Raw genomic sequence first — 27,398 nt, 5'->3', positions numbered from 1 at the left:
AAGAGAGTGCTTCTGGAGAACTCTGCACAAAGGGTGCATTTTTAGGTGCTATCAAGATTTGCAGTCGTTTGGAGAAAGTTAGGCAGATAAGGAAGCCTTTATTCAGGAAAAAGTGGGAACCTTTCAGCTGAAAGACTCTCAATGACAGATCCACAGCAAAAGTCACACAGGCTACAGCCTCAAGCCTGAAATATTTAATGGAATTACATCAGCACCTCCCCCCCTGCCCCACCCCGTTGACCTCTCTGGCTTCATCCTGGTGGCCAGGGCACTGGCTAATCCCACACCCCCATCACATGTTCGTGGGCCTGCCCTCTGCCTCTCTCTCCCGGTGAAAACAAAGGAAACATCCCGGACCTTGAGCTTCGACCGGTCTAGTTGCCCAATGGCATAGTCCAAGGGGAAGGCGGGCTGGGGAAAAGCACTGCCCGGTGCCCCTGCCATATGTGGCTAAGTTCTCTCTCGGCACGGTGGCGGAAGACATCGCAGAGCTGGCAGCCCCGGCAGTTTTATGAGTCAGAGCAGGTGGACAGTAGGTGTGCCTCGCCGGCGCCAGGCAAGGACTCAGCAACGTCTGAGGGCACCGTGGCACCAGCAGCAAACGCAGGCTGACTCAACCTTCTGGAGGGGCCGCGGGTGCACAAGGCATATCTGCCATAAAGGCTTACGTTAGACAAGGCTGCCGAAAACAGCCACCCACAGCGCCTGCGGTGTGCACGGAGTTCTACTGCACTCAGAATGCTGAGTTCAAGGACTCGGGTAGGGCTTGTACCTTCTAAGTCAGAGGCAGCTTTGGATCAAATGCCCAAATAAAACTGTGCTTTTAACTGCGTGCGGAACTTTGAAGTCCAGCCTAATCAGCAAGCTTCATGTTCCTGGTTTGGACCCTACCTCTTCCAGTTACTGAACCTCTATGAGCCCATGTTTTCTCATTTGTCATATAGGGATACTACTGTTTTTGAGGATTCAATTCACTGGTGCACATGCAGTGTTTTGCATAGGACCAAGGCACTCCATACACAGCAGCTGCTATTGAATTTATCCTTGGGGGTCACACCCAGCACAATGAATGGGAATCCTCTGTGTACCTACCTGCCTCCACCTGGTCAATGGGCCTCCAGGCGTCTTGACCGACGGGTCTGGGTGGGCTGTGGGCATGGGCCCCAGGCAATTCTGCTGCACTCTGGTGTCAGGGCAGAATAGAATGGCTGGAAACAGCCCTCTGAGGATTCCCCTAGCATAAGGGAGCCCAAGCCCTGCAGGAAACTGGGAGGAGCCATAGTGTGTGGCAGGGCACGCTGGCCTTGCCTTGGGCGACCCGGTTACAACACACTTCCAGACAAGCTGCCTCCTCCTCAGATTCCACACTCATCCTGCCCCACCCAAAGGAGAGGCTGAGGGTCTCCTCCCGGTGACTTTGCACACACCCAGCGGTCTGGCCCAGCCCTTCTGCGCTCCCAGCAAGCACCTGTTAACAGAGCCTTTGAAATGGGTCTAAGGCAGCAGGCAGCCTTTCTGCGAACAGTTTGAAGTGCCCTGATTCACAGCGCGCTGGTCCTCGTTTTGTTCCCTGTAGCATGTTAAACTGGGCTCCCCTGCCAGCTGGCGCCGGTTCTGAGGATTGGCCCCCAGCCTTCAGAATGCGAACGTGACACCCTTTCTGAGTGGCCTGTGGTTTCCAGGCTGCACCCTTAGGACTTTCTAAATGTTCCCTTTGCAGGAAAATAACGCCAAGCAGTCTCTTCTTCTCAACCTCTAGGGCATAAAGTTTCCAAGGCCTGAGCAAGTTTTCCTGTAACTGCAGAACATTTCACACACGTATCAGGACTGGGTCAGCCATGGCTCCTCCCACCCACACAGCTGTAAGGAAATAGACCACAATTTGGCTTTAGTTATAAAATGCTTGGGTAGGTCCTCCTAAAATTGGTGAGAAACTTTGCATCTGGTACACGGACGACTTACTTCCTGACTGTATTATAGTCACGATTATGAACAGCCAGCGGTTCACAGTTCATGCTTGCCAGCTTGGGGCTCTTACAGCTTTCCCCACTTCTGACATCTGTGTTCTGACCTGCTCCTTCACAGAGAGCCCCCTCCCTATCCCTCAGATAGCTTCCCGCTCCCTTCTGCTGGGGATCCCTCTAGAAGAAGTTGTACACTGGGCCACTGGTAAAGAACGTAATTTCTTGGGCTTCCCTGGTGGCGCAGTGGTTGAGAATCTGCCTGCCGATGCAGGGGACACGGGTTCGAGCCCTGGTCTGGGAAGATCCCACATGCCGCGGAGCAACTGGGCCCGTGAGCCACAACTACTGAGCCTGTGCGTCTGGAGCCTGTGCTCCCCAACCAGAGAAATCGCGATAGTGAGAGGCCCACGCACCGCGATGAAGAGTGGCCCCCACTTGCCACAACTGGAGAAGGCCCTCGTGCAGAAACGAAGACCCAACACAGCAAAAATAAATAAATAAATTAATTAAAAAAAAACAACTTATGATAACACGCGTCCAATGGAGAAGTCAAATCAAAATCATGTCGTTTTAACTTAAGGAACCTCTTCAAGGAACTCGGTGGGCTGAGCTGCCTCACGTGTACGAAAGCAGGGTCACGGCTGCTTGACGTCTGAGCGGTGGGTGGTGTTTACAGGAGCAGGAGGTCTTGCTGAGGACGTCCTCCCCACTTGCAGCTGCTCTGCATTGCCTCAACAGCTGGGCTGGGGCAGAACCAGACCGAGAGGCTGGGACACAAACATCTCTGAGCCTCTCTGCACCCTCAGAGGGTGTCTTTGGTCTTCCCTCAATGCACGGATGTCTGGCTGTTTGTTTGTGCTACTACTTGGATAAAAAACTTGCGTTATTCTTACTCCAAAAATAGCTTCCAAGACAAACAGCGCCCAATGTATAGAACCTTAGAGCACACACATACTTTCATCTGCATTCGTCTGTGAAGCCTCACTCTCAGCCTGAAAGGTAAATTACTTTTTCATCCTTGTTTTATAGATGAGGCAACCAAAATTAGAAAAACTTGCTCCAAGTTAATCCAGCTCAGAGCCTTGAACTAGCTTTTAAGCCTCTCCACCCCAGAAGCCACACTTCCTATTGTATCAAGGAAAGGATGCAATTCCAATTAATTTGATTTGCAAACACTCTGGACATCACTGAACAGTCTACGATGTGGTTCTCATCAAGGGCGACCTTGACACTCCATGACCTGGGGTTGTGGCCTTGCCGATGGCTTCATGTTTGTGCAACACCCCTTCCGGTGCAGAAGGCATCTGCTTGTCTGTCTAGTGCCCTGGAAGACAGGTCTCCCCTCTCACATCCATAAGCTAAGTGAGAATGTGCTCGCTGTGGCTATTAGGCAAGGACTGAGGTCAACTTCTGGAGTCCCTGGATAACCCACCCAGAAGGGCCCAGGCCTGTGCCTGCCTGTGCAGACACCCAGGTTTGATAAAACTCTGGCTATTGCGTCCGCAGCCTTGTTTCCACTTTTACATGTGGCTGAGAGGTTTGAATAAACATAAGTAGTATTTAGCTATTCAAATACTTTGCATTGGTTTTAATGCTATTATTCATCTGAATTCTCAGCTTCCTAGAAATTCCTAGGAACAAGATGTCACTTTAGGGAAATGTGGGCATTTTAATCTTTGTCTAGTGGGGCCTGAAGCAGGGAGAGGAGGGTGGGGATGGAAAGTGTGTCACAGAGCACACTCTGCGGGGAAGGCACCAGGAAGCCCCAGGATCTGAATCACAAGTCATCATGGCCTGGCCAGTAACTGAATCACTGGAGTGACGCCAACTTTCTGAGCAAACACACCCCTTGTGGCTGTAATAAAAGAGCAGGCTGCAAAAAAAAAAAAAAAAAAAAAAAAAGCCAGCAGGCTACCACTTACCCTCTGATCCTGCCTTCAACCATCAATGTCCTACCCCAGCTCTCTGCCAAAGGGGACAGCAGTCTGTCTCACAGGCTTGTTGGAAAGACAAACCGGAGCGCCTGGCACTGGTGCACCCGGTACACGCAGACACGTAACCAGTGCTGGGCCCCCAGGCTGGTTAATACGGAAAACCACGTGTTCAGTGGGAAACAAGGGAAAAATTCAGACAGTAAAAGAAGAGTTTCAAGGTAATGTGATCAGGTAGCAACATCTACTGATAGGGTCTTGGCAGGAGTTCAGGGAGTGGACAGTCAGGCCCCTAAGAACCGGTTTTCTATTCTCATGAACACTTCTTATTTTCTATCAGAGCCTGCAGGCTGAATGCAGACTGCAGACGTGTTTGGCTGGGTCCCACAGAGGGTTAACTAAATTGTGTGTGTGTGTGTGTGGAGGGAGGGAGGGAGGGAGGGAGAGAGGGAGAGAGGGGGATGGGGGGGAGAGAGAGAGAGAGAGAGAATGTGTGTGTGTTTTAATTGTCAACACTTGAAAAATGAAGAGATTTCACCTTAAAAAGAAAAATTTCTGGAAAAATCAGAAAATCTTACACAAGTGGGCTGGATCTGAGCAGAGGCACACCTGCCAGGGCCTCTATTTGAACTTGTGGCACAGCCTTTACACTGTGCCTCGGATATTTAGTTCCTGCGACATGCTCAAGGATTAGGCCAGGGGACTTGGACTCATCCCTGCCCCTGCCCCTTCTTACCTTTGGCGCCCTGGGCGGGACCTGTAGCCTATCTAAGCCTCAACTTCCTCATGGGAAAAATGGGGATAATAATACTTTTCTATCTCAAAGGACTGTTAAGGCATCAGATAAAATAAGCATGTGAGTGTAGTAAACACAGAGGACACGCCTGCGGAGCGCTTGGTAGCTGCATCCGCTGGTCACAGCCCGTGGGAAGCCCTCTGAGCGCCCGCAGGCCCTGACGTGTTCCCCCCACCTGGAGTGGGAAAGTAAACTGCCTCTCCCAGTGTTATCAGCTGAGTTGTATCCCCCCAGAATTCACAAGGTGTAGTCCTAACCCCCACCCCAAACAAAGCTCGCAGGCAATGAGGTCAAGGGTAGTTGAACCTGTGACTGGCTGGCTGCATGTCCTGCCCTGCTCCTGTCCAGTTCCGAGAACACAGAGCGCAAGGAACAAGTTGCTGGCCTAGGGGGGATGGAAAATAAGACGGACAGATGAGAGAGGGCTGCATAGAACGGTGGAAGACGTGCTTTGCGGTGGGGAAGAGACAGCGAAGTGACAGTGATGTTCCTTTCTAAGAGAAGTATGTGTGGGCTCAGAATCAGCAGTGAAAAAGAAAGAGAACAATTCTCTCTCAAAACCTCAACAGAGCACTTCCTCTAAAAGCAGATGCTTTTAAACTTGCTAATAACCCTTTGAAGTCTTTGTCTGGGATCTTTGATTAGTAGATTTTACCTGACATCCAGGGCACATGTCACTGAATAACGATGATGGTGATGAAGATGTTATTGCTATCGTTATGATGATAAAATTCAAAAAATCACCACCGCTTACTGAGTACTTAGTATGTGCCAGGTAAGTAAATTCCAAGAATCATTTCATTTAATCTTCTTAGAGATGAATTCTTTTATCATTTCTGCTTTATAGATGAAGCACAGAGAGGTTAAAAGATCTTGCCGAAGATCACGCTGATTTACGTAGCAGAGCTGGGACTCAGGGCCACCTGACTCTCAAGGTCATCCTCTCCATCGCCACTCTCTACTGCAGGCCTCTGAACATCAAAGACACAAGGAAGGAATCGGGAGAAAGCAAGGCCAAGCGTCAGCCAGAAGCACTGGACAAAGAAGACAAGGCCTCCCTTTAGGGCCTGTTGCTCCTTCAGATAGGTGGTTTCCATAGCAATGACGGTAGAAGTGGGGAGTTCAATGGCCTTGAGAGAAGATCTAAGCGAAGGAGAGCTGGTTGCTCTTATTTAAAAGAAGGACTGCCCCAGATTCCAGGTAGGACTACTGCTAAAGACGCAGGATGGTCCCATCATCCTCCTGTGCCCTAGCGAAGCTGGCAGGGAGCCACGAGAATGAGGCAATCCTGGGTAATAAATCCAGAGGAGAGAGCTGCATAGCCTGAGCAGCTGGTTCCTAACTTAACTGTGTATCTAGAACACCTGGGGCATTTGTTAAAGAAAATCTGATTCATTATATCTGATGCAGAGCCCAAGAATCTGTATTTACAAGCTTTCTAAAGGATTCCGATACAGGTCCTCCTGAGAAATACCAGTGATGATTATTAGAGTCTCTGTCTCTTGGTTCGACCCATGTTTATTTCTGCCTGGGTCTTAGAACAGGTCAGTTTAAAAGAATGCCACTTCCTACCTATGCTTAACTTTTCAAAGCTCTGGACAAGTCCTGGAAAATTCTAGCTCCTTCTAATGACCTTAACCTACAGGATTAACCCTCCTTCAGTTTGAAACAGTTCTTAGCATTTAACATCCTTTGTAACTCAAGTCTAAATTTGTTTTCCTTAACAGCTACTTCCTTTTGGAAAGTGTCTCCTCCCTGGCTTCCGAGACGCCAGACCATCATGTTCTTGCCTGTCTAACGCTCTTCCTTTCTACAGCTCTTGTTCCTTCTTCTGAGTTTGGTTTTCTCAGGGGCCCAGTCCTGGAGGGCTGGTGTAGCAGAGCGAACAAGAGGCTTTAGAGTCAGATAAATTCGAATCCTGGCTCATCACGGACTACCCCACGTTGTTTCACTTCTCTGACCTTCAGTTCCCTCATCTGTAAAATGGGAAGGGATAATAATAGTACCTACCTAACAGGGTTGTACCAGGAGGATATGAGAGAACATACGTAAATTACTCAGCACCTGCCTGACCTGCAGTGGCCTCAGTGACGGCAGATGCCTTACCCATTAAGGACTTTAGCTAAGACCAACACATTTCTTGTGCATACAGCCCTGACCCTTTACCTTAATTCCAATGTCTAAATAAAAAAGCCTATTTCAATTTACACTCAAATGCCGCACAGCTGCTTCAAACACAACACACCTAAACCCCGATGCAACACAGCTGCCTGCCCCCAATCTTTCTCATGTCCCTTTCTCAATGAGTGACACCACCGTTGTCCTGGTCACGAGGCATCCTTTTGCATTAGCCCTCCTTCCAATTCCTAAAACCAAGCTTTGTCCAACAGAAATGTGAGCCACGTATGTGAGGTTAACTTTTCTAGTAGCCACATGAAAAAAAAATTAAAATTAATATATTTTATTTAGCCCAATGTGACCAAAATTAAAACGTAAATCAATGTTAAAAAATCGAGATATTTTATTCTAAATCTTTGAAGCTCAGCGTGCGTTTTGCACTTACGGCACATCTCGATGTGGATGAGCCACATTTCAAGTGCTCAGCAGTCACAGCGGCCTTTACTGAACAGCGTAACCTTAGACTCTGGCACTTTCTAAATTCTTTTGATTCCGACACTGACAAACCCCGCATTGAAATTTCTCCCCAATTTCCGGTCTTGGCTCCCAGCACCTCAAGTTAGGGCTATTGCAACAGTCTCATAACCACTTATGTCCCTTATTTTCCTCCAGTCTAATCTATCCTGACCAGCATATGCTCAGATAAAGTACCATTTTCAGTTTATTTCTCTCTGGCTCAAAAAAGTTGCAGGGATTCGCCAGGAACTCCAGAAAAAGTCCAAAGCGCTCAGCTTTGCAGTCAAGATCCTCCCTAGTATTTTGGCCCCATGATAAAAATCCTACTCATAAAAACAGCTTATTGCTACACAGAGCTTACACCAGACACCAGCCTATATGCCAATCACTGTCATTACATTATCCTACTGCATCCTCACAATCACCCTGTGAGAAATTCTATGTAGTTTCACCCCCATTTTATAAATGAAGAAACTGAGGCACAGAGGGGTTAACTATGTACCTAGCGTCAAACAGCTAGCAGGCTGCTTGGCTGGGATTTGAGCCCAGGCAGTCTGACTCCAGGGGCCCAGCTGGAACCTCACCTGCTGTATACTGCTATAGCCTCAGGGGGCTGTCACCCCATCCTCTGGCTTTGTGGGCTGCGTTTTCAAGTCCCATCTGCAAATCTCCACCCAAGTTCTCCGCCTGCTTCTCCTGGCCAATTTAAATTCTCTCTTCTTTTAGGCTAGTTCACATTTTTAACTCTTCCAGGAAGGGCTCCCTAACTATCAATACTTTTGCTTACAGTGACTAATTCCCCTTACGAATTCTTGCTATATGCTTGAAGCTCAGGGGTTTCAAGGACCCCTAAGGGGTGGCCCATGCATGAGATGGAGAGGCAGGGGGAGATGTGAAGGAAGCCCCTAAAATTGCATGCAAAATTCGGTTGTGCGCCTATGTTTATTTTTTCTGAAGTGAGGATTTATAGCTATCATCAAGCGCTCAAAAAGGGTCCGCAACATCATTTATTTATTTCAATGCTTAACTGTATGTTATTTAATGCTTATTGTTATGTAACTGACGTTGTGTGTGAAAATCGTCTTCCCACTAAACTGTGGGAAGTTTAGCTCAATAATAATAGTATAGCAAGTCCATTTATTCATTACTTACTATGTGCCAGCTACTATGTCAAGTACTCTCTAAAGATAATACTTCACTTAATACTGCCTGCAACTGTAAGAGGTCACATTTATTATACCTATTGGGACTGAAGCTCAAGAAGGTTAAATCATTTGCCAAGATCAGACAGCTAGAAAGTGGTAGAAACAGGATTTGAACCCAGAACTCTCCTACTTCAAAGCCACGCCCTTAACCAGGCAGGTGCGTTATCCATGCCATCTTCTCTCTCATAGTGACTAATGCAGAGAATGGGGCCTCAATAAATACCTGGGTTAGCTTAAGACACTCAATATAGCAACCAATACAACACATCAGCCAGCGTGAACCTATTACCCTGAGGTGTTATTGTGTACAGTGTTTGTCTTCTTAGAAACAGGATACATCTTGCTGCTCCTTCCCCCATGTACCCTGCAAAAGACTGCCTGTTCCAAGCCAAAGGTTACCCTTCACAGCTCTGAAGAGCTGGGCTGGAGTCCCTGGGACTCCAATGCACCTGATCAGGGCCAGTTTCTGGGACTGTGAACATTCACCTCCAGCGTGGGCTGGCCACTTGCGTGGTGCCCAGGTTCTGAGGGCAATGCTGCTCTGCACCCCCATACTGTGCCCCAAACGGGTTCACAGCCAGTGGAGGCGGGACGAGAGAGCAGCTCTCTGACGGGCACTGCAGAGGTGCAGGGTCCAGCTCCCCCCACCGCGTATGCCGAGCTAGGGTCCAGCCATGCAGAGGCATGTGTTTACCATCAAGACTGAGAGTGACCTTTACAAACAAGTTTTACTCTCTACCTAGCATAGTGAGACTGGCTGAGAAATGATTTGCTCATATCTGCGTGGCTAGTTGAGGACAGCTGCATGTCCCATTTGTTTATTCATGAATGAATAAATAAATGAATGGATGAATTCCACAACTATTTAATACTGAAGACAAAGGCTGACACTAACAGAGTGCTTTTCCTGTGCCAGGCACTGTGTTCAGGGCTTTATGTAAAGTTATCTTACTTACTCTTCACAGCACCTCTGAAAAAGAAATTACTATTATTTCATTAACTAGTTTTGAAAAGAATATATGTGCATAGTCAAAATTTTAAACAGTCGAAAGGCGTAGGCAACAAAAACTAGCTGTCCTTCTGGTCTAGACTTCCCAAGGTAATCACTGTTACCAGTTTCTCGTGTTTCCTTCTGAAGACATCACACGCATACACAAACGTGATTACCCACATACCTGTTCCAAAAAATACAGATGGGAGCATCTCATGCATTGCTCTGTACCCTGTTTTTTTATTTTAACTATATATTTGGGGGTTATGGTGAAGGTGGTGTTATTAGCCCATCTTCCAGATGAGGAAACTGAAGCTCTCCAGGGCTGAAATCAACCCTGGTGTTCCTAGCCATCACTGCACACATCACATCTGTCTGCAGGTTCTACAGGAGAAGCTTGCTGGGGCTGGAGAGAGGAAGTGGGAATGATCAGAGAAGCGGAAGACTGAATTCCTGCCTTCAAAGGGCTCACTGCTTTGGGGAGCAAACGATGCTATATGACGTGAGGAAGCCCCCTCCTCCCCATCAGCCTTCCTGAGGGATCTGCCTTGCACCCCCTCTACCTCCCCTAGCAGGGCTGGATGCTGTCTGCAATGAGATCCCTTACCCGGGCTGTTGTCCCCAACACAGCCATTCCACCCTCATTCCTAGTGGGCTGACAAAGCAGCAGAACAGAGATATTTAGGATTCTGGTCATAAAGGCCTAGCATCTCCCTGACTTTGAGCAGAGGACGTGCTTTCTAATCCTGCTAAGCAGAGAGGAGCTCACCTAAATGCCCAGAGCGAATTAAGACAAACAACCGAACACCTAACGGGAGAGCTGAAAGTGAGGCAACAGGTAAACGCCGTTACATCCATTTTCGATTAAGAAGCAACTAAGTAGTCATTCTCCTGCTTTGAACAGCACAGCTGCTTGAAGGCGTAGGAGTGGGGGGGGGGTTTGAGAGAGAGAAAGGCTGAGAAGGACTGAGACGTGTGTGTGCAGCACACTGACATTTACAGTCACCAGCTGGGCTGGGCATGGCCGACAAACAATGAATGTGGGCTGTTACACTGGTGATTAAGGGGCTTGTGACTCCAACAAGATGGACTAAGCCCTGAATATGAATAAGGAATATCAGTGGGCCCATAAGGCAGGCCAAGCGCAAGCATTAGGAGCTTAGAGAAGACAGAGTCAGTGAGGGCTTGAGCAAGCACACATGCACGAAGGATACAGTTCTTAAATGGATCAGTCCCTTAAGGATACGAACTGGATAGGTGGTGGCAAAGGATTGGGGAGAATTTAAAACGGTTATTGAGGGGAGCAGTAGAGAGTGGATGAAAGCTGATTCTGTTATGTGAAAACGGGAGCCACTGAAGGTTTCTGACCAGAATGACAGGCATAGGAAGTGTTATCAGAAAAACAACCCAAAAACCTCTTGTAGGATGGAATAGAAGTGGGGGACAGAGAGAGACAAGTAGAGTATTTCCATGGAAGGTCTAGAGGGCAGGCAATACGGTATAGGTCATTTTTTTTTTTTTTTTTTTTTTGCGGTACGCGGGCCTCTCACTGTTGTGGCCTCTCCCGTTGCGGAGCACAGGCTCCGGACGCGCAGGCTCAGCGGCCATGGCTCATGGGCCCAGCCGCTCCGTGGCATGTGGGATCTTCTCGGACCGCGGCACGAACCCGTGTCCCCTGCATCGGCAGGCGGACTCTCAAACACTGCGCCACCAGGGAAGCCTGGTATAGGTCATATTTACGATCAGATGGAACTGGGTTCAAATCTGGGCTGTGCCACTTCGTGTGTATGTGGAATGAGCCACTTAGCCTCACTGAACCCCGAGGTGCTCTATCTGTAAAATGGGGTAACAAGAGTGCCTACCTCATAGGACTGTAATGATTTAATGGGATCATATAGAAAAGAGCCTGGCACACGGAAACCACTCAATGTTATCTATCAGCATCATTACTGCCATTAGGAGTTAGAGCATAAGGTTTCAAATATATGGAGGCAATTGGAATGTAAAGAAAAAGCTGGATGCAAGAGATAGGAAATGTAAGAATGAACAAGACTTCTTTCTTTGGGCTGGATGGGGATCAACAGCCCGGAAATGGTGGCTGAGCGCTAGACTTTGGAGGGAGAGCATGAAGAAAAGAGCAGGGCGCACCCTTGGGCCTTCCCCGTGTATCGGGGGACAATAACGGCAGCTTCAAAGGAGCAGAGAAGGGGCAGGGCGACACCGTCACAAAAGCTAGGGGAAGAGAGGCAGGAAGGGCACGTTAATGCTGTGTAAATATGTTTAGTCAGTTAGTTATAAATATGTTTACTTAAAATATATCCAAATAACACACTGGAATAGTTCACAATGTAGCTATAGATAGGTGGTGAGAATTTTAGGGAATTTTCAGTGTTTTTACGCACTCCTGCAGTGGGTACGTTTTTATTTTTTTGCTCTTAATAGCTAATACTTGTACAGCACTTACACTTGCCAAGCATTGTTCTAAGAGCTTTACAGATATTAACTTACTTCATCCTCAAAACAACACTATGAGGTTGTTACTATTGTTTTTCCCAGTTTAGGATTAAAGGAACTGAAGGAGGCAGACGCTTAGAACACAGCCAAGGTCAGAGCAAAGGTAAGTGCAGGAGCCAGCGCTGCGATCCCGGCAGCCTGGCTCCAGAGTCTGTACTCTCAATCACAAGTGATGCTTTTATGATTAAAAAAAAAAAAAAAAATCCCAGTAATTGTTATTCACAAAACCAGGAGGCGGGGCAGTTATTAGTCACTTTACAGGGATAAAGGAAGGAGAGAGCAAGCATAGCTCATGGAACTTGGTGATGGGGGGGCCCCTGAGTGAGTGGTTTCCACCGTGTGAAGGGAAGGGAGGTCGAAGGATAAGGGACCAAGAGAGAAGCACTGATTCAGGAATGGTGAACGCAGGGGAATATGAGAGAAACGTGGCTGAAAGCCTTCTAATAGGCGAGGAAAAAGGGAAACCAACTACTGACGCACCAACAACGTGGGCAAATCCCTTAGACATCATGCTGAGCGAAGGACACCAGTCACAGAAGAGTGCATACTAATTCCATTTTCTTACGGTTCAAGGCAAAACTAATCTATGGTGCCAAACGAGAAGGGTAGTGAGAGTGGGTGAAGAGGTAGATGAAGCAAGACTGGCTATGAAATTTGTTGCTAATTGTTGAAGCTCGGTGGCAGGTACACGGAGTGCATCCTGCTTTTGTGTATGTTTGAAAATTTCAAGGATAAAAAGTTGAGTAAAATTCTATGACCCTAAACACTTCATAACCTATAACATGATAATGACCAACACCATAAGATGAGCTCTGTCATGAAAGTGGAAGATACGTTAATTATTATCTACTGTTTCCTCTTCCAGGTTACCATCTAGCAAGTATGTCCACAGTACAGAGGAAGTAATTTAATTGCCTTTTTAGGAGGCACAGACAGGATTAAAACAGCCATGATCTGGGCCCTCTGCCCACTGTACGTGGCACTCAGGCCCTGAGTCACAGGTGCCAAAGTTTAACTTGCCAGGAAGCTTCGCACCCTCCTTGCATTCACTGACCAAAAAAAAAAAAAAAAAGGCCCAACTCTGGTCCCATAACTCGTACATGCTACCGACTACATAATAGGATACTTAATTTTTCTTTCTTTCTTCATCTCACCTTCTCCCATGAAACGATAGCCAGGGAATATGCCCAACCTCCTTTCCAACATGTCTGGACTTGATAACTGCATTGGGGAAAAGCAGTGTCTATCGAATTCCTGGAATGACCAGCAAGATGAACTTTCCATGCTGGCCCTCACAGGTAAAGTACCTGTTTGTTTTGAGACTCATGGAACCTAAACGTTCATATATTTTCAAAGGGAAAGAATTGAAGATACAAGGGGTCCCCAAGGAAGCTTCCTGTAGTTCTAACTCATTCTCTATGTAAAACGATTAGAGCTCTCCCTTCCAAAGCAAATTTGTTGATTTCCTCCTTTTCCAAAAAAAAAAAAAAAATAAGTTACTTGAGGGAAAACATGGACTAGGAAACCAAGGCAAGTCATTTAAGGTCCAAACCTCATCAGCAACATCAATGCAATTTAAATAATTTGGCACCCAAAAGGCACACTTCTACTGCAGCTCACTGAGTTCTGTAAAATTTCAGAATATCTCTTAACAGGGGATATAAAATTCCTCAGAAAAATGAATTAATTCAAATCCATTAAAATTTTTCTTTCAATGAGATATAGAACTTTTGAGAAAGAGGGCTGAATCAAGCCAAAGATCGATCATGACAGAATGACACTCAAGACCACTGGAAAGAGGACATCAATTTAAATACACAGCATGTTACTACCAACAGCTTGCTTGTTAAGGTTTGTTCTCTTAAACACAAGAATTTCACAAAACGAGAACATCAAATGGAATGCAGTGGGAAAGGATGCTGCCTGTAAGCCCAGATAAAGCATTTCTATGGCCACTCTCAGCCCCAGATTTTCCAGGCCAGAACTATTTCAAATATTCTGCTTCTCTTGGTGTTCTAGTAACTTACCAGACCACACGTCCCAAGGGCTGGCTTTACGACTACAGTCATCATACTTCTCACAAATATTTTGCATCTACTTCACCCACCAGAGTCCTTCTTTAAGTCTAATTCTCTCTCTGATGGCTGGCCCTTGAGGCCAGCCACCCCATATTACACAGTTCTCTACTTCTTCCATACACAATACACACAAGATAAACACATACTGATTTGGTTTGTTACGAGACACATGGATAGCCCTGGCAGGAAGCAATGGCTTCGCGATTTTTCCATTTCCTAATTCAGCAAACAGAAGGTGCAATATATTCCTGGGGCTGGACACACGGCAGGAACTCAATACTTTCTCCAATAAAATTATGACACAGGGATCTGTGGCAGTATTTTAGATGAGTGATGATAAGGGCCTGAACCCAATGTATAAAACTCAGAATTTCTGAAACAAATGGGGATCATGTCACATTACAAAAGGATTCCTTCAGGTAATACTTTCCCAGATGCGTTACCTCCGGATGAAGAGGTCAAGTCAGAGAAACTCACTGTATTAGCTCTGTTTCTGATTATATATCAATTAGGAACCGTAACAAAAATCTCTGAAGTATAACATTTTACACAACTCCTTCTTATGTCTTAAGCACAGTTTTACTTGAGTTTCCAAAGTGAACACTAGGGCATATACTTTCCTCATTCCTGTACTTATGAAAGGAGGGTGACATAGATGTTGGTTTTAGGCTACCTGCTACCCTTGGTTTCAGAAGCAGCTCCTTATCTGGACTCTGGCCTCGGTGGCACTTTTCCCCTTATATTAAGGATGAATATAGGAAAGTACAGTTGTGATGCTGCAAGCTGTGGAAAGAAAGAACTACCCCCAGATGCCTCCATTGCTTAAGTCTGCTTCTGCAGGTCAGGTGCTTACCGTGGAGGGAAGGGGGCTGCTTCCCAAGGGTAATTCATCTTATGAGTGGCACTGGGAGTAACATACACCTTCCAGCAAATGCTAATACCAATATGACAACATTAGTGCCTATTATTTATTCAGGCATTTAACTGTAAAGTTAAACTTTTCTAACACTTAATGAGTCCAGGGACTAAATTCCTGGGAGAGATCATAAGAAATCAGCACTTAGTTGTCTGTGACCAAATGCGAGTTTCAGAAGGTTGAAGTAGATTCTATCAAAAGTTTGTCCTTGGGGTATTTTCAGAAGCACATGAGATTCTTCGGAACAATTTTATGTATAATATAAGCCAAAATAAATGACGTGTTTATATTACATGTAGAAATTATGAGACTGATTTTAGTCGATTGAAAAAATAAACATATTCAAGTCTTATAAGCAGCCATGACCTGTCAGTGTCAACATTGATAAATGAACTGACCCAGTGCTCACATGATCACAGGATGCTTGTGCCTTCATTTATAAATGAAAACCATCCCCAGCTAAATTCTGGGGAAACATACCTATGTGTCACATACAGATGCTGCCATATGTTTGTACGTCACTTCTGCCTCGACCCAATGTCGAAATCTGGTATTCTATTTCTAATGGGGTAAGCCTGGTATCCCAATAATGCCCCCGATTTATGAAGTGCTTTCTCATATACCATCTATATCAGACAGCTTCAACTAAATACTTAATTTCATTTTAATTTCTACTTATGGACTTGTTGAACTTCTTGAATTTAGCATGCAAATGTATATGGTCAACAGGTAAGATACTTTTGCAGATAACCGGAAAAGTATCAGAATCCTTTGCCCTACAAGACTCTTATTTCTTAGTAGCCTATCAGGTGCTTCCCTTCTTAATATTTAGTGTAACATTCACTTTTAGTAATTCCATATACTTTTTTTTTTTTTTTTTGTGGTACGCGGGCCTCTCATTGTTGTGGCCTCTCCCGTTCCGCCGCGCAGGCTCAGCGGCCATGGCTCACGGGCCCAGCCGCTCCGCGGCATGTGGGATCTTCCCGGACCGGGGCACGAACCCGCGTCCCCTGCATCGGCAGGCGGACTCTCAACCACTGCGCCACCAGGGAAGCTCCCGTATACTTCTTAAATTTTTCCTCTCTGAGACACAACCCGTTTAATGACATTTTCTTAGATGCAGATTATACCTGCACTTAAGAGGTAGCGTGGAGTGAAACACAGAAACCACAAAGTGACTAGACGTTGGACTCCTAACAGGGTTGCTTTCAGAATCACCTGGGCAGTTCTGTCAGTGCGCCCAGGTCTGAAGTTCACCTCCAAACCTCCAGAATCAGAACATCAGGGTAAGTCCTGGGAAAAGTACATTCTGAAAAAGTTCCGGGTGATCTGGATGTACATTTGGATAAAAGAGCCGCAGGGACTAGAATACATCAGGGCTGCTCAGCACAACACCTGGGACTCCCTGACTCCTCATGTGCCGAACTGGTGGCCAGTCATTTGTCCTCTCTGGGTCTCAGCTTCCTCATCCTTAGCAAAGGACAACAATGTACATGCTCTGCACCTCTTCTTTGCTTCTCTCTGAGTGGTCCTCTCTTTCCTGCTCTTTAGAATTCCTCAGATCATTGGTTTAAGCACTTAATATTTATATATTGTCATAATGATCACGGCAGGGACAAAGTCACTAAAGTAAACCGTGTAGGGACACGAACAGGTGAATCTAGTGCCCTGAAAGAATTACGCACATGGGAGGGGGGTGTGTGGTCAGCACAGAGCTGCTTCTGAATCCCCAGAAGACTTTATAAGTGGGGATCAGCCCAAATAGGGGAGGGATGGGCAGGGGAGCTTTCCTTACCAAGTGGGTTCTGAAGCAAGCAAGCATATGGGGGAGAAAATACTGTTCATGGATGTTTTAAAATAAAGCCATGCTCACAAATACAGTAAGCTTTTTTAGCCAGAATGTTCTGGGAAGGGCTATCAGAGTGAATTGAAATTTCTGGGCGAGTTACCATGTGCAAGGGCACGCTGTTGCCAGTTTTCAGAGATAACAGCACAGGACGCACATAACCCTGAACATTACTGATGGTTAAGAAGGCACTTCCGTGAAATGTCATGATTCCAGATAAAGCTGAAGAACTCTTGGAACAAATCCAGTTTTTGACACTGACACTGCTGGACTGTCCCACCCTCCTGACTCTGCCCTCGGTCTCTGAGCCCCGATCCTCCCCTGGGCGCGTCTGCATGCCTCCGACTGTCCCGCTCTGTCTCCCGGGCTGACATCTTTCCCTCTCCGAGTCCTCCAAGCTCAGCTGTCCTTGAAGTCTTGGCCTGCGTGCTTATTTTTCCTCTCTCTGTCCTCCCTCCTTCCATCTCCCTCCAAGGGCTTGCAGAGGATTCTTTTTTTTTTTTTAATTCATTCACTCATTAATTTATTTTTGGCTGCGTTGGGTCTTCGTTGCTGCTCGCAAGCTTTCTCTAGTTGTGGCGAGTGGGGGCTACTTTTCCTTGCGGTGGCTTCTCTTGTTGCAGAGCATGGGCTCTACACATGCGGGCTAGTTGTAGCTCACGGGCTCTAGAGCGTGGGCTCAGTAGTTGTGGCACATGGGCTTAGCTGCTCGGAAGCATGTGGGATCCTCCTGGACCAGGGCTTGAACCCGGGTCCCCTGCATTGGCAGGCAGATTCTTAACCGCTGAGCCACCAGGGAAGCCCCTTACAGAGGATTCTTACACCTGTGTCTGGTCCCGGAGCTGTCTGCGGGACCCTCTCATCCACATAGCCTGCCTGTTCCTTAAACTTGTCAGAAGTCAGGCTCCCCCTCTTCTTCTCCCCGGGGGCCCTTCTCTGGACTTGGCTTCTCAAACTCTCTGCTAAGAAAGCAACCTTTATTACAGTAACTTAGATTCAAAACATTAGTTCTGTTTCTGAGACCACCCCCTTGCTCCCTGACATCCAAAGAGGTGACCAGTCCTACAGGTTCTATTTTCCTATCCACACCTTCCTCTCTGGTGCCCCTGCCATCAATCTCTTATTAAGGCCCTCCCTCGATATGTGTTTGGAGATGACTACAACCGCCTCACTTTTCTTGGTTTCCCTGAGCTCTCCCCCAACAGCTGTCAACTTGTCAGACTGCTGGCCATGGACCAGTAATCCTAGATAATGGCAAAAGCTAATGAAACAGATACGAGCGCGCCTGCTCTGCTGGAGGGTGGCTGTGAATGAGGAGCTCAGAGCACTACCAGAAACTCAGCCTCCCTTCTCTCTGCCCGGGCAGCCCCTAAGGCGACTCTGCAGATTCCCAGGGCTCTCTGAAACCACTGCTCAGAGACATCAAAGATACCACAGCCAAATAAATCTTCCTAAAATTCAACTCTAATCTTATGATGCCCCTCAAAAATCATCAACTGGATGGGGGGAGGGAACACAAAATATGGCAATAGTCACTTGGGCAGAACATTTACATAGTGCCATTCTAGTCCTATATCGGCCAAAAGACATGCATTAGAATGTTCGTAGCAGCCCCCAGATGGAAACTGCCTCAACGACCCAAGCAGGAGAATAATATCTCACTCGATGGAATATTCCACAGCAAATGACAAGCTCCAAATACATGCAACCGTATGGATGAAAGCCCCGAATCCTAGCCACTGGACCGCCAGGGAACTGTATAACAATATCGATAATCTCACAAATATAATGTTGAGTGAAAGGAGCCAGACACAAAGAGTCAAAAGAAGTACCTACCGTACGAGGCCATTAAGCACAGAAACAGGTGAAACTAATCTATGCTGTTGGATGTCAGGCCAGTGGTTACTCCTGAAGGGAAAGGTGGCAAAGGGGACACAAAGGGACTTTTCCAAGTGCTGGCTACATGTGTGTGTTTAGCTTGTGAAAAAAATCATTATGCATACGATCTGGGTCAGCAGCTGAGAGATATAACACTTGAAAAGAAAGTAAGAAACAAAAAACATCAACTGTTCCCGATTAACTGTTGAAGTGAACGCAACTTTCACTATGGCCCAGAAACCCTTCACAATATGGCTGTAATCTACATTTCCAGTCGTCAACTATGTTTTTGCTTTGGGATTCTTTCCCCTGAAAAGGTCCAGGTACCCTCTATGAAATGCTGTGGGTATGTACATTTTCTGGGGAGCGGGTCCAGAGCATTAATCGAAGGGGACCCACAACCCAAAAGAGGTAGGAGAAAATAACCTGACTTGTAGCTCCTCAAATGGCCCCTGGAATTGAACTCTGACTTGCCCTTCCCAGGCCCCCCGTTGAGATGCCACCCCTGCTTCCAGGTCCTGTCAGGTTGCCTCTATCACCAAGTCTCTGTTTATCCTCCAACCTAAAGCTGCCCCCACCTCCATCCCACAGCTGTTTGTCAGGAGGCTGCTCTAATGCTTTGGTAGGCACTGAGCATGTACAAATAAACAAACCCTCAGGGAGCTTTCCATCCAGCAGAGGGAAAACTGGTGCGTCCACAAACAACTTGAAGCAGAAAAGCTGCATCAGGAGAGACAGAGAGGTCAGTACAAGGGGAGTTCAGAAGACGGAGTGATTCCTTCTGGCTGGGGGAAATCTGGGCAGGCTTTATGGGAGAGGCGGCACCACACTGCAGGCTATGGAGCTGGGAGGGTAGGGCATTCCAAGTGGAGGGGCAAAGGCTATGAAAGCCCTGGTGCTGTGCAGGGAAAGGCAGGTAGCGGTTAGGTTCGGCAGAGCAGAGACACCATGAAGAAGAGCTGGAAGGGGTGTGGAATAGAGTCAAAAGGTTGGCTGCCAGGCTCAGGAGTTTGGATTTTATGCTGGAGGCAACTGAGAGCCACTGAAAAATTTTAAGCAGGGGCTGATATGAACAGAGATGTGCCTCCTTGGTAGGTCAGATGGATGGAGATGGTCTGTTTCTCCTTTGAGGGTCTAGAACACATTGTCCTGCCTCTGGCACTTAACTGCCTCTTGTCTTGTAATGCGGTTATCTGCATGCTTATCTTCTGGTGCTCCTCGCCCCACTGGACTTCAGCTAACGAAAGACAGATATGGTTTCAGTGCTACCGTACTGTCATACTCACGTGGCACTCAATAAATATTTACTTAATAGGGCTTCCCTGGTGGCGCAGTGGTTGAGAGTCCGCCTGCCACTGCAGGGGACACGGGTTCGTGCCCTGGTCCGGAAAGATCCCACATGCTGCGGAGCGGCTGGGCCTGTGAGCCATGGCCGCTGAGCCTGCGCGTCCGGAGCCTGCGCTCCGCAACGGGAGAGGCCACAGCAAGAGGCTCGCGTACCGCAAAAAAAAAAAAAAAAAAAAAAAAAATTTACTTAATAAATGAATATGCAATGTCTCCTTAAAATGGGTTTTGAGTGAGTGAGGAAAGAGAGTGGGAAGGTGGGACAGAAAAAAACCACAGGGCGTAGCATAAATGAGCTGGACAAGTTCAGGTGCGCCATTCACCTGTACGATTTGATGTCTGGGCCCAGCTGTTCACTACACTGAATGACTGACATCTGGAGGGAAAACCTGTCATCACAAAGGAGAATGTTTAAAGTTCCTTAAACCCTAGAGAAGGTGTATGTGAGGAGTGGGGTCCCACTCTGTCATTCTTCAACAAACACTGACATCCGTCAGTTAGAGGTGCCCTCACCATAAAGTGACTGTTGAAGCAGGACAGTCCAGTTAAATGCTTAGCACCTAGAATGTGGAATCCGAGAGTCCAGCCTCACCCTGGGCCCTGTTCCCTGGCTTCCGGTGGGATCTGGGAAGGTGGGAAAAAGAGACAGACCATTCACCCTCTCAGGCCCTCCTCGTGTGTGTTTCTTATCAACAAAGAGGGGATTCCTAGGACAGCAAGTACTCTGAATACTGCAAAGGAAGGGGCTCTGCCTCCAAGTCAGTGCAGAAAGTGAATGCTGTGTTGGGAGAGAAATCAGCTCAGGCACTGAGTACCCTGCCTGCCCCACCCCCAGCATAGTACTGCTTATGATAACATCCAGGGGCCAGTTTTTCTTTTCAAATCACCACTTTTTACCTTTTGAAGCTCTTTCACTCCTATTATCACATCTCACAACCACCCTGTAATTAAATTACTTTGTATGTCTAGCATCTGAGAGAACTGAGGCAGAAGGAAATTTGATTTGTCTAAGACCCCTCAGAACTGGGAAAAGACCCCAGTTCCTGACTTTTGAGTCAAGGTCCTCTCCCCACTCGAATCTCTCCCCGCTGGGCAGGGCTCCAAAGTTTGGCTGTGGAACTCTCACGGGGAGTGAGGACTCTGCAGAGGTGACCCAGTGATAGCAATGGCCCCTCCGTTTGGTCAGGGCCTGGGTGATTAAAGTGCTTTATAATGGCCAAGGGCAATACAGGGGGAGCTGAACCCCTGAGGACCTGGGCAGCCTGGGTGGCCTACAGGAGGGAAGGCGTGGGAAAGGGAAAACAAAACTTAGCACCACTTGTAACTGCACAGGCTCCAAAGCCACCCACTGCACTGCTGAGCCGAGCCTATACCATACTCACTGGGACTGGAATTGGCCCATTTTCTGGTCTGGTCTGTTTCCTTCCTTCTCACTGCAAAGCCTCCCAGCCTAGGCAGACAACACCCATTATTAACCACTACTATTTAGTCTAGCCCTATTTTTGGAGTCTACCTCGGGGTGTTTCCCTTTTATTATTTTCTTCTTCTTTTTAATAACAAAAGGAATATGCTGAAAAATTCAATCTATAGGCATGTGAATCGAATAAAAAGTTAAAACTCTTTGCTTCTAATTTCCCTCGAAAGGGCAAAGGGGTAACTACTGTCCCTAGTCTTTTTCCTTCCTTCCACACCTTCCTCTGGCCTTTCCAAACACACACATCATACACATATATGTGGATTTTCAAACAAATGGGGCCATATTTACATATAGTTCTGCAAATTTCATTTTTTCACTCAATAATAAATATATTACGGGCAACCAGCCTTGCTCACATAGAGGGTTGGTGCATTTTTCTAATTTGAATTTCTCATTTTGAGACATTTAAAATTTAGAGAGGACTTCCCTGGTGGCGCAGTGGTTAAGAATCTGCCTGCCAACGCAGGGGACACGGGTTCGAGCCCTGGTCCGGGAAGATCCTACATACCGCGGAGCAACTAAGCCCGTGCGCCACAACTACTGAACCTGCGCTCTAGAGCCCACGAGCCACAACTACTGAGCCCATGTGCCACAACTACTGAAGCCCGCGTGCCTAGAGCCCGTGCTCTGCAACTAGAGAAGCCACCACAATGAGAAGCCCGCACACTGCAACGAACAGCAGCCCCCGCTCGCCGCAACTAGAGAAGGCCCACGCACAGCAATGAAAACCCAATGCAGCCAAAATAAATAAATAAGTAATAAAATAAAAGATACTAAAAAAATAATAAAATAAAATTTAGAGAAAAATCACAAAGGGCAATGTAAACATACGGCGTTCATTTTAAAAACTAGTAAGTTCCTGTAATTGCTCTACTTTTCTCCAGTGGACTTCTCTCTGACCCTTGCCGGGAGTCAATGCACAACCAACTTTGGAACATGCAGAGGAGGGGAAGAACCGGGCCCCACCAAGTGCTATCTGTCTGCTGCAGGACTTTGCATGAGGCGGCTCAGGCTGGCTGGGTGCTGAGACACCAGGACCAGAAGCCGAGCCTGCAGAATTGCAAGGCTTCTCATCCAGCGTTGGACCCCCTTGGAGGAGCTGCTCTGGTTAGTGGCAGGTGACAGGGGGAGCAGCAAATTCAGTGAAAGTGCAATGCTTTGCAACAGTTTCCCCTTCTGGAAGTCCAGGAGCCAACAGTGTGCAAGGGCAGCTGCCTTGTTTAAACACAGGGAACCTGAGTTCCTTTCTTACCAGCACATTCTCTCTGCAGATTCTGCTGGGGCTACCCACAGGCATGTGGTTAATGCCGATAGCTGTCCCCTGTCCCAGCAAGAGTGCATGCTAATCCTGACTCAAGGGCAGAGACCTGAGCCCAGCTCTGAGCTATCTGGACCAACCAGATGGTGAGAGGCAGAGAGAATCCAGGGAAGCTAGAGAGAGCACCAAGGGAAAGAGGGAGGGCAATGCTTCCTGTCTCATGTGTTTTCTAAGCACCATGAAATAGCATTTTGGCTTCGGCCAGACCCCACAGGTAGTAGCAAATGTTTTGATTCATCCTGCTACATTTGGAACATCGAGTACTTCTCCATGTATACAACACTCTCCTAGGTCTTCTAGATGCACTGACTAATTTAGTCCTCACCATCACCCTGTGAGAGAGTGCTATTATATTTTGCCATTGTACAGATGGGAAAAGTGAGGAAGAGGAAGTAGCAGATACAGTATTCCAACCCAGGTACTTTGGCTCCAAAGCTCTCAATCACCTGGCTATATGCTTTCGTATGCTAGCGTGGTGTTTCTCAAAACGCATTACAACTTAATAGGTATACATGGAAATAAGGGTCCATGTCACATCTATTTTGGAGAGTCCTAGTTGAAACAAAGATAAGTAGGCTTCTTTCACATAGGACTACACAGGGTCTTCCCACACTAAGATACGTTTATGATCTGCAAGAAGCATACGGTTTGCAGCATTTCCTCCAATTATTTGAACACAGTTACATTTTTCTAGGAACATCTCATGAGGTCAGTGCTCTGCTGACCATACTTTGAGTAAGTGCTGGCCAAGAGGGTGATTAGAAACGGGGCTTAAGGGCTGGCACTTGCCATTCAACTAACGTTGTGACTTTGGAAATTGCTCAACCCAAGCCTCAGTCCCAGCACACTGGGAATAACAACAGTCCCTCTACCTCATGGAGCTCTTGTGAGGATTAATGTAGATGTGAAGTTTTTTAAAGGGTGCCTGCCTCTAAGCATTCAATACATTATTATAAGGATAATTTAAGAACAAGGGGGTTATGAGAATTCCATTAAAAGGAGCAGAGGATCCCTCAAATATTATAAATTCTTAGTTGATCTTCATAAGCAACAGTTCCTGTCAGAAAAACATGAAAAATGTTTACACAAAAGAAAATCCTAAGAAACCATACAGTGCATTACCATCCCGAGAAGAGAAACAAGGGAAAATATTTGAATAAAAACAAGAATCAAAAACCAAACAAACAAAACCTCAGACAGAAAGTTTCTCTGGCAAAGAGGGTTCTCTGATACCGTCACAGACACAGCAGACCAAGGACACGGCCAATTTCCTGAGCACTAAACCAAGCTGGGCCCCGGGCCGTCCTTCACAGGGAACACAGCCAGTGCCGGACCACTGTGCCCGGGGAGACGCATGCCGAATGCTGATTTTTTGTCTTTTTTGGGGGGGGGCAGGGTGTAAATTCTCATAACTGAACTGAAAATGTTTTGGCATCAACAGGATGTCTTCCTGTTCCCGTCTCACAGGGTGACTCACGCCTCTGCCATTTCACTTGCAGCCGCTGTGGGAGAACTGTGTAGGAACCCTGACTCCACAAAAGGTACCCCCCCGTCCCGCCTTCTGGTCATGCCTGCCAAGCACGTGATAGCGGACAAAAAGCAAACCAACCTCTCACCCCCCAAAACACTCAACCGTCCCTCACTAAAGCCCCACCAAGCTGCCGCAGAAAGACTGCTACCCCCACCCCCACCCCGGGGCAAACGTGAGGCGAGGGACACAGCCACAGCTGCAGGACCCAGAGCACCTGGAGCCATGGCTCTCCGTGAGCCAACGCGGCTCTGAACACCGGCCCTGCTTCCTGTTGTGCCACAATGTAAACGAGCCTGTGCTCAGGCCGGGGCCAGCTGCGCGGGGTGGCAGGGATGTGTGAGTAATGCAGCCACCGGGGCAGGCTCTCAGCAGAACCCGCTGGAGCAGCCCACAGGCTCAGCCTGTGATGCCAGCCCTGGGGGCCTGCGCCCCCAGTGGGCACTCCTCCGCCAGGGAAGCTGTCCAGGCAGTATGGCTGGGCAATTTCCTGGCAAACGCAGCCTGAGGAAGTCAGGAGCCAGGAACATCAGGAGACGGTGACTGAGCTGGAGGGTAGTTAGTTAAAAGCTAGGGGATTGGACTGCGGGCTCAACTCACAATGGTTTCTTTGGGTTACTTCTAACAGGCCTCAGTTTCCCCACATGTAAGATTCGAAGGGTTCCTCTCTTTCCCCAGGGCCTCGTCCGTGCAGGCATCAGATGGGTGTGCTTTCTAATGTCCTCATTAGAAAGGAAGTGTCTCCCTCCCCATTTTGCAGATGTGTAAACTGAGGCTTGGAGGAGTGAGTTAGCTTGGCCAACACGGTCTGTACAGGTAATTGAGCTGTGGAGCCAGGATTTGAACCGAGAGTTGTGGATATTCAGATGTGTCCCCTCCTGAAGGCCTACATGGGCTTCTCAGCTTCCTTAAAATGATGTTTGCAGCTCAAATCAAGTTTTAATTTTTCGACACGAGAATTACTCACTTGGTAAATTATCTATTGCAAATTAAACATTTTACTTTCAGCGACCCTCCTTGGACTACTTATTTCTTTCGCATTGCCAAAAGGAACATGCTTAGGGAATTGTAGATGGATTTTGAAATTAGCTAAAACAAAGTCTAATTATAATTCTCATATTAAATTGCCTGCAAAATAGATCACTAAAATAATTCCATGGCCCAAAATAAATGAGTTCCGTTCTAAGGCAATACCTCAATTACTGGTCTGAAGAAAGTTGGTGCTGAAATTCAGAGCACATGTGTGGTGGAAGGAGTTTTGGGCTCAGGTTAAGGAGACCTAGGAGTCCATCTAGGCACAGTCATTAATTAGCTGTGTCATTTATGCAAATCACTTAATCCCACTCCCCTTCCCTTTCTGTATCAGTAAAACAAAAGGCTTGGATTAGATCTGAGTTTCCCACCCATTTCAAGACAAAGACTCCTTCTAATGTACAAACACTCACTAAATTCTCTCCCCTCCCAAGACAGTTGGTCTTTGGGAGCTTATGTTGTTCTCTCTTATTTTACTAATTGCAACATCTTCATATGCTTGAACAAGAGTAGTGCATTGATGGTCAAGACATTATTTATTCAGTTTATTGTCAGTGTGCGGGCCCTATACACTGTCTCACCCTTGGCAATAAACCATCTACTTCCCTTTCCACCCTCTCCTCCACAAATTTTGAACTTTTGCATTAAATGGCCTCAAAGGTTCCTTTCAATGTCAAGCTTTGATTTTATCATATGCCAATTATTTCTTAAGAAACTACACACCAGATTTCTCTTTTTGGTTTGGAATAATAAAGCAAATTTTCAGTTAGTGCTTTTGTTTTGCACGAAACCACATTCATCATGTAACAGGTTAATAGCCACAGATTAATTTACTCACCAGACACATACTGAATATTCATGCTGTGCATACAGAGCTCAATGAAACAGACACGGTCCCTGTCCTCACACAGCTTTGGTCTCTGTCAGGTCTTTCCCATGATCCTGAGCCCTCCTTCTATTTATGTCCAGCTTCAACCTCCCCGTGGACTTCTGGATTTTAATATCCACCTGCCTGCTCAACATCTGCACTTGGATACCTATCGATACAATGCATATCAAACTTAACATGTGTAAAGCAACCTCTAGATTTAGGTCCCCCTGCCTGCCAAAATCCATCTTTTCTCAGCCTTCGCTGTCTCTGAAATGGCAACATCCAAATGCTCAGACCCAAAATACCTGGAGTATCAACTCCTTTCCTCATCTCATACCCAACAGTTAATCCCAGAGAAAGCTCTGCTGGCCTTACCTACAGAAACACATCCTGAGTCCAGTGTCTTCTTATCACCTCCATGCTCCCAGCATGGTCCAGGCCACCCTCATCTCTCTCCTAGATGCCTGAGACAGCTTTTTTGCTGTCCTTTCCTATTTCTTTTTTGCTACCCTACAGTTTATTTTATAATTAGCAGCTGGAGTGAAGCTTTCTAAATGTAATCTGATTACATTGTTCTTTTTGCTCAAACCCTTCGGTGGTTTTCCATCATTTCCTGGAATAATTCCAGAATCTTAGCATGGTTTAGGAGACCCTAGATCTAGCCCCTGGCCAATATCCCACCCTTCTCTCCCAATCTTTAAGGTCTACTTGCTTTTTCATAAATATGTCAGACTGCTCCCACCTCAGGGCCTTAGCATTTGCTGTTCCCCTGGCCTGGAATACTCCTCCCTTAGATATGTGCATACGGAATACTTTGTTGTTTTTTTTTAGGTTTCTGCTCACATCACCTGCTCAGGAAGACATTCTTTGATTGCCACGCCTGAAACAGCCAACACCCTATTCTACCTGTCACTTTCCTTCCCCTTATTCTGCTTCAATTTTCTTCTGAACCGGGGTGGTCACTTCATGACATTATAGTCTACGTGTGTTTGGTCTGTCTTTGCCCCCAGAATCTGAGCTCCATGAGGACAAGGTCTGTCTTTTTCAATGCTCTCTGCCCAGCTCTTAGAACAAG

At 46.9% G+C, this 27,398-nt stretch overlaps 1 protein-coding gene across 3 annotated transcripts in view; it reads right to left on the bottom strand.

The window, feature by feature from the left end:
- The window catches only part of GNG12 (G protein subunit gamma 12), a 124,881-nt gene that overhangs the window by 7,011 nt on the left and 90,472 nt on the right, over nucleotides 1–27,398 (bottom strand). The gene's annotated exons all lie outside the window — the stretch shown is intronic.

Source organism: Lagenorhynchus albirostris, chromosome 2 (genome assembly GCF_949774975.1).
Source record: "Lagenorhynchus albirostris chromosome 2, mLagAlb1.1, whole genome shotgun sequence".
NCBI lineage: Eukaryota > Metazoa > Chordata > Mammalia > Artiodactyla > Delphinidae > Lagenorhynchus > Lagenorhynchus albirostris.
The sequence above is the reverse complement of the archived record's forward strand: the minus strand, read 5'-3'. Positions and strand labels throughout refer to the sequence as shown.